Below are 7634 nucleotides of genomic sequence, written 5' to 3' on the forward strand. Positions count from 1 at the left end.
GCACCACCCCGCTGCTTCCTGGCCAGACCGGTTTCAGGGGGGCCCCTCTCCTCCACTCGCCACCCCCGGTCGTGGTCGAGAAGGTACCCCTCCCCAGGAGGGCGGACGCCCGGGCCTTAGCAGACCCTGCAGAGGAGGTGGGGGGTGGGGGTCGAGGCTCCCCGGAGCCCTCACCTGCCGCTGTCACCGTTGCTGTCCTCGCTGCCCCGTGGGCGTCCGGGGCCCTGGGCGCGGTCCCTGCCGCAGCTCGCCGGCAGGAAGACACGCTGCTCTGCTCGGGCCGGGGCCTGGGGCTCCAGCCGGGCAGGCCCCGCAGTCAGCCCGGGCCATTGGCTGCACCCGCGGCCGCCCCGCCCCGCCGGGAAGGGGCCGGTCTCCCTGCTGACCTTTCTCCTCCTTCTCGGCCGTCGGAAGCGTCAGCTCCCCGGTCAGCTTTCCCGGGCGGGGCGGCTGCGGCCAGACCGGCTCCAGGCTCCACCCTCGGCCGGGGGCTTCGGGGCGCTCAGAGGGCACCGAGGCTCAGCCTTAGGCCAGCTGCCAGGGCCACGTCTGAGCAGGAGGAGGAGAGCGCCACAATGCTCACAGGGCCTGATTTCCGCAGCAAGATTCTGCTATCTTGTTCTAAAATGGTCATGGTGATGAATACACAACCACATGGGGATATTGTGAGCCACCGAGTGCATGCTTTGGATGGATTGTATATGTGTGTAGAGAGGCCAATAAAAATATATATTTTTAATTAGTCTGATTTCTTTGTCAGGAACCTGGTTTCTGTGTCAGAGGCCTGGTTTCTGTGGCTGGGCCTTGGGACCTTCCACACTGGGCCTTCATGGGGCCTGCTGGGTAGGGTATTCAGCAAACATTTATTGAGCATCTACTATGTGTCTTGCCCAGTGAGGCAAGCAGTGGGTCCACAAAGGTGGACAGGTGGGTGACCAGAGACTGGTTCCCAAACATGAGAACTACCTGGGGTATTAAAGTTACAGATTCTCCACCCCAGACCCTCCTGTTCAGAAATCTGAATTTTTGGACAGTACACCAGGTGATCCTTGGCTTAGGCAGGCCTGGGGACATCTGCTCTAAATGGCACTTTTACCTTCGATTCTTCAAACAGGAGAACAAATCACCTGGGGCCTGGTACTGGTACCTCCTCCCCTCCTCCCCTTCCCCTCCACAGGCCTCTAAGCCACCATGTGTGGGGTGGGGCCATGCCGCCATTCCTGGCTGTGTTACTGTGGGCAAGTTCCTTAACCTCTCTGTGCCTCACCAGCCTAGCTTTTGAAATGGGGTACCAACCTCCCAGGGTGTTTATGAGGAATACATAATTAAATGCTAGGGACTATAACAACGGTCTATACACACACACACACACACACAAACATCACACGTTCACAGCACATGCACGCACAAACACACATGCCTACATAAACATATACACATAAACAACACACAGATATACACAACACAACGCACACACAAAGATACACACATACACAACACCAAATATACTCAACACAATGCACACACAAAGATATGCACACACACAACACACAGATATATACACAAATATACACAACACAATGCACAAAGATACACATATACACAACACACACAAACATGTACACAACGCACATGCACACACACACACACACTCAAAGCCTGTATTTCTGTCAGGTGTCCTGGGTGGCTGTGGTCTCAGCTGGCTTTGCCATCCAAGGCTTGGGGTCCTGTGTGCTGCTTCGGCTCTAACAGCCATCGACCTATAAAGCGGCTTGTCCTGGGGAGTCCTGGCTTGGGCAGGCAGGGAGCACTGGCTGTGCGGTCTGAGCCAACACCCAGGGCCGAGTTATCCACATAGATGTTGCCTGTGTGGATAAGTGAATGAATGAATAGGTAAGTGAGTGAATGAATGAATGGATGAATGGAGTATGAAGTGCTTGACCTTTTCCTCTGCTGTTAATTTTGAGACTATGTCTCTGTCACTGCCCCCGCTCACCCATGCCTGGTCATCCTCGGCCCTGCTGTCCCTGACACCATCCTCTAATCCAAAGAGCTGAGTGTCCACTCTGCAGACACCCGCCGGGCACTCTCCTAGAGCGTGGTGCTGTTCAAGGCTGGGCACCCCACAGAGGAGGGTGGTCTGGCCCTCTGAGCTCATATTCCCAGGAAAATCACCAATGGCCAGTGGCCTTCAGCCCACAGGTGTAGTGTTAAAAAACTTGTGAATTAGTTCTTAATACTTAAAAAGTTGGAGATTTCACAATAAAACCTAACCATCACACTCGGGCAGCCTGGCCACAGGGGCAGTATTCCCACAGGGGCACGCTGGGTGGTAGGTGCTGCCCACTCTGCGAGCTGTTGGATCTCCAAGTGCCCATTGCCCGGGGGGGGGGGCCTCACCAGGTAACACCCCGCAGGGACTGAGTTGTGGCCCACCCTTAGGGACCCCTAGGGGGGCTGCCCCTTCTCCCAGCAGCCCAGTCCCCCACCCCCCTTTCCCTGCCCTTTGGAAAGTCTTTCCCTGGCCTGACTTAACATGCGGGACCCTAACCAGTGGCCAGGATGATGTTCTGTCCCAGGCTGCAGGGGAAGCCAGGCCCAGGTGTCTAGCCCCACCTAGGCCCTGGGCTGCGCCCCAAGAGGGTGCTGTCCCAGTGGGTGGGGGTTCAGGGCTCGCTGCTGCTGCCCTGGGCCCCGTCCCCACTCTCCAGACATCGAGACCAGGCTTCCAGAGGTCCAGCAACCTGGGCAGAACCACATCCTGAGTCCCCAAACTAGAGTCCATGCCCAGTCCAGCTTCCCTGCTCAGAGTCCCCACTGTGGGGTTCCCCTGCCTCAGGCACAGCACTGGGGAGCCTCTGGGGCTGGAGCCCTGGTTCTCTGGCTGCCCCGAGCCTGGGTGGACCCCCGTGGGGCTGGGCTGTGGCAGGAGCCTTTAAATTCCAGCTCTGTTGCTGACCCCACACACCCCTCTCTCTGAGCCTCAGTAACCCCATCTGAAAGCTGGAAGGGGCCAGGCTGGGAGCTCTCTGGACACCTTCCGAGCAGGGCAGCTCCCCCACCTGCCAGGCTGGGCGTGAGCGTGCCTCCTCTGTGCACCCCACAGCACGGTCCCGGGTGGGGGGACGGGGGCGCAGGGAGGCCTGGGGAGTGTGAGACTGTGCACGTCTCCCTCTTCCTTATGAGAGAACCTTCTCAATGCTGCCGCACTTCGACACAGCAGTCTCACTTCCACCCCCTTTAAGTCTAAGGAGAATCCTACTAATAAGCACAGAAGGTGCGTCATTTGTCTTGCCCCAGGGGCTGATGCTAGGGAGCCCAGAATTTGCTTAGAAACAAACAAATCCCCCTGGGAGGGATGGGGGGGCGACGGTCAAGTGGGCAGGGAGGTGGGGGGCAGCGAGCCCCTAATCCCCTCCTGCTAGAGGTCATTGGGTATTGGGTGCTGGGACTCCTCCAGGACTGGGGCTGCACCCTTTGGTGGGACCTGGGGACCAGGAAAGCAAGACTTGGTGGCGGGGCCAAGTCACCATTGTTTTGGAGAAACCTCCTGGGGTGCCGCTGGTCACATGTGACTCCTGAGCACTGGGCAGGGGCCCTAGTGGGACTGTAGAATTGAATTTTACCTTTTACTTAACGTTGGTTATTTAAATTTAAAAACACGTTTTCAATTCAGTTGCTGGGAAACTTTCGAGTATGTTTTGGGCCACATGGGCATGTGAATCTTCATTTCCAACTCTTATGTCAGCACCGAGATGTGCTATAACTAAAAATTACATGTCGGATTTTCAAAGACTTAGTATCAAGAATTTAAGGTTGACTTTGGCTGTGTGTTGAATACTTTTTTTTATATATTGAGTTAAATAAAAGATATTATTAACATTGAACAACAAGAAACTAAACAAATAAATCACTCAAGTCTAGATTTATTGTCTCATCTTGTTAGAGGCCTTTTTAGAAGCTTTGCTTAAAACAAAATACAGGCGTGTCCTGTGGGTGCAGAGCGGTGTTGGTGGGACCTTCTGGTTAGGTGATTTCAGTGGAGCTGTGACCCTCCCACTCAAGGTTTGTCTTATTCCCCATACTGGAGTCCCCTGTGAGAGGACAAAGTCACATAGGAAAGGCCCAGGAGCTCGGAGAACCCCAGAGAAGCTGACAGATAAGGACACCCCACTGAAGCTCAGAGAGGAGGCCACCAGAACCAGAGCTGAGAGCAACGAAACCTCAGAGCAGAGGGTCAGCAGGTGCTGGCCACGCGCCTTCCCGTGTGACAGGGGGTTCTGGAGATCGTCCTGTGGATGCATTGAGTTGGACATTTTCATGCCTAAGAACGACAAATTGTAAGTTAATAAATCCCCGTTGCAAAAGCCCCCTCCAAAAAAAAAAATAACAACAAAAGTCAAGGGCACCTTCCTCTCACCAGTCTTGTCCCTAGAAGGGCTGGCTGGCCACCCCGTCAGGCTCAGACCAGCCACCTGGCCACAGGAGGGCATCCTGACTTGCCTGGAGCCACGTAACAGTTCAGCCGGTGTGAGGGAGCCGCGGGGTGGGGTAGGGTGGGGTTGACCCAGTGCAGAGGGGTGAGAGGTGAGGGAGCCGGGGGGTGGGGTGGGAGTGGGGTTGACCCAGTGCAGAGGGGTGAGAGGTGAGGGAGCCGCGGGGTGGGGTAGGGTGGGGTTGACCCAGTGCAGAGGGGTGAGAGGTGAGGGAGCCGCGGCGTGGGGTGGGGTGGGGTTGACCCAGTGCAGAGGGGTGAGAGGTGAGGGAGCCGCGGTGTGGGGTGGGGTGGGGTTGAGCCAGTGCAGAGGGGTGAGAGGTGAGGGAGCTGGGGGGTGGGGTGGGAGTGGGGTTGAGCCAGTGCAGAGGGGTGAGAGGTGAGGGAGCCGCGGGGTGGGGTGGGAGTGGGGTTGAGCCAGTGCAGAGGGGTGAGAGGTGAGGGAGCCGGGGGGTGGGGTGGGAGTGGGGTTGAGCCAGTGCAGAGGGGTGAGAGGTGAGGGAGCCGTGGCGTGGGGTGGGGTGGGGTTGACCCAGTGCAGAGGGGTGAGAGGTGAGGGAGCCGCGGCGTGGGGTGGGGTGGGGTTGAGCCGGTGCAGAGAGGTGAGAGGTGATCCCAAAGGAAAGTCATGAGCAGAGTAAAGACCCAACCACGAGAAGCCTCGGCATCCAAAGGTGCACAAAGCAGGAACAGCAGAAACTCGGCCTTTGGCTGCACTGGGTTTGGTCTGTGCCTTCCTAGGTCTAAGCATGCAACCTGTGCCAGATGACGTGGCCAAAGGGGCTTTGCAGAGGTTACGGAGTTAAGGACCTGGAGAAGGGACGTGATCCTGGATTATCCAGGTGGGTCAAATCGAATGAATGGCAAGGATCCTTAAAAGGGGGAGGTGGGGGAGATAGGGCTGCAGACTACAGTAAATCTAGGAGTTAGGTGATTTGTGGGTTTGTTGTTTAATTTTAATAATATCTTTTATTTAGCTCAACATATCAAACAATTATCATTCAACGTTCTACTTCAACAACTGAAGTAGGGTGCTGCTGCTTTTAAACACGGAGGGGGCTCAGGAACCACTCCTTGGTTCCTGGAGAAGGCGGGACGCGGACCCTTCCCTGGAGGCAGGGTGGTCTGCTGATACCTTGATTTTGGCCCAGTGAAACTGGTCTCAGACTTTTGACCGGTGAGTCTGTGGGAGAACAAACATGAGCTGTTTTAAGCCAAAAGGAGGAGGAGGAGATGGCAGAGAAGGGTGAGCAGGAGGAGGGGGGCGGGGAGAAGACAGACACTCCCTGGGCTGGAGGGTTATCAACCGAGGCCGGAGGGGCCGCAGCAGAGGTGCGGGATGGGCGGGAGTCTGTGGCTGCCGCAGGCAGAAGGCCGAGGGCCAGGGCGGGCGCCTGCCCAACGCGCCCCAGGCCACGCGAGACGAACTCGGGCTTTCTGACTTGCCCTGGGGGTGCTCCCTCACCACACCCCCGGGACTCCGGCCCACCCCAAACGCCTGTGGGGCTATGGAAGCTGCTCGAGACATTCCCGATGCATGCTTCAAGGAGAGGAAGGGGTTACGAAGCGTCATGGATGGCTGGACCCCGTTTCTGTGCTGAAAATGCTGTTTTAGAGGAAAATATTGGTCATAAAAATGCCAAAAGGTCTAATGTGATAGGAACAATGAAACTGGGGTGATTAAATTTTGTCTTCACACTCTCTGGATTTCCATATATATTACTTTTATAATAAAAAAGGATTATCTCTGCAATAAGAAATAGAGCTATCAACATGGTAAGACACATTTGCCAAGCGCAAGTCTAAGGAAAGGTGCCCCTGCAGAGAAGCCCCAGTGTGGGCCGCTGGAGTCAGGGTCTTGGGTGGCTCGGGCGGCTCAGGGCGCCGTGTTCAGTCCCTCTGCGGCCCTCAGGGATGCTGTCACCTGCCGGCGGGTGTCTCCTCACACGCCCCCACTGTGGCCAACACGTGGGGGGGGGCCCTAGGAACCGGGCGGGGGCGGTTTCTTCTTGTGCGGATCTGAACTGAACAAGCGCCTCCTCTTCCTCCTTGGGCCTCAGTTTCCCCATCTCTAGACAGAGGGCGTCAGACCAGCCCTCTGCTGCCCCCTGCTGGCCTCTGCTGCTCCTGACGTCCTTGATTGAGGCTCAACTCCAGCCGCGAGCCTGGAGGGGCCGGTCCTCAGCCCGCCACTGCCCTCTGGCGGAGAGCCTGGAGAGGACGGCAGGCCCCCAGGTCCTGTGGGTGAAAGGGGAGGAATTCGCTGCACGTCCTGGAAGTGGGGAGGTGGGGGTCCCACCTGGGTTTTCCCAGCTGCTCGGCACCAGGCTCCTAGCCACTCACCAGTGTTAGTAAGTTCAAAATAGATAATGTAGGAGACGACTACTTCGCACCCGGCACTTCCCAGTAAACCCAGTTGATCGGCTACGCAGCCCCGGGAGGTTTCCCTTTGGCCTCACTCTTCCGAGCTAAGACCACGCAGCTGGGCAGTGGGGGCCGGGAGACACTGACCCACACTACCAGGGGCTCTGAGCCCACCGCCTGGACACAGCAGGTGGGCTCTGCCTCAATGGGCCAGCTCCCAGGCTCTGGGGCTGTCCCTGGCTGGCCGTGGTGAGGGCCCAGGGCTGGTTCTCACTCTCTGTTGGAGGAAGAAGAAAGAACAGGGGTGTTCAGCCGGCAGGCTGGGCTTGAACCTCACCTCCACCCATGAGTGACCTGGCCAGGTGACCCTCACCTGTGCCTGAGTGACGTCTGTGAAATCAGGACAGACATTCCCAGGTGGGCATGGCCAGGGCACAGTGAGTTAACATCTATGGGGCACGGGTGGGCACCAGCAGTGGCAGCTGTCACCAAGGACAGAGCAGGTGCCCCTCCCTCAGGAGCTCACCCACGTTTCCACCTGGACCCGCCTTCTCTCTGCAGGTGTCCTCCAGCTGCACCCACCTTTTAGAGGACTCAGGGCAGACTTTGGGCACAGACTTACCTGGGTCTGACACTTCAGGCCATATTTCCCGGACTCAGACACTGACCTCTCTAAGCCTCAGGTTTTCTATCTCAGGAAAGGGACTCACGCATGAGCGAGCTTGGAAATGGATCTGCACCCCCTCCTCTCACTCTGGAGCTTTCAGTCCTGGTC

At 57.1% G+C, this 7634-nt stretch overlaps 1 protein-coding gene across 1 annotated transcript in view; it reads right to left on the reverse strand.

Annotated features, from left to right (window-relative positions):
• SH3TC1 (SH3 domain and tetratricopeptide repeats 1) overlaps window positions 1-336 on the reverse strand; it is a 50484-nt gene extending 50148 nt beyond the window's left edge. The window contains exon 1 of the mRNA XM_077136306.1: window positions 175-336. The gene's annotated coding sequence lies outside the window, so the exon portion shown is untranslated. The remainder of the gene's footprint in view (window positions 1-174) is intronic.
• Window positions 337-7634: the final 7298 nt, after the last annotated feature.

This window comes from Tamandua tetradactyla, chromosome 19 (genome assembly GCF_023851605.1).
Source record: "Tamandua tetradactyla isolate mTamTet1 chromosome 19, mTamTet1.pri, whole genome shotgun sequence".
Taxonomy (NCBI): Eukaryota; Metazoa; Chordata; class Mammalia; order Pilosa; family Myrmecophagidae; genus Tamandua; species Tamandua tetradactyla.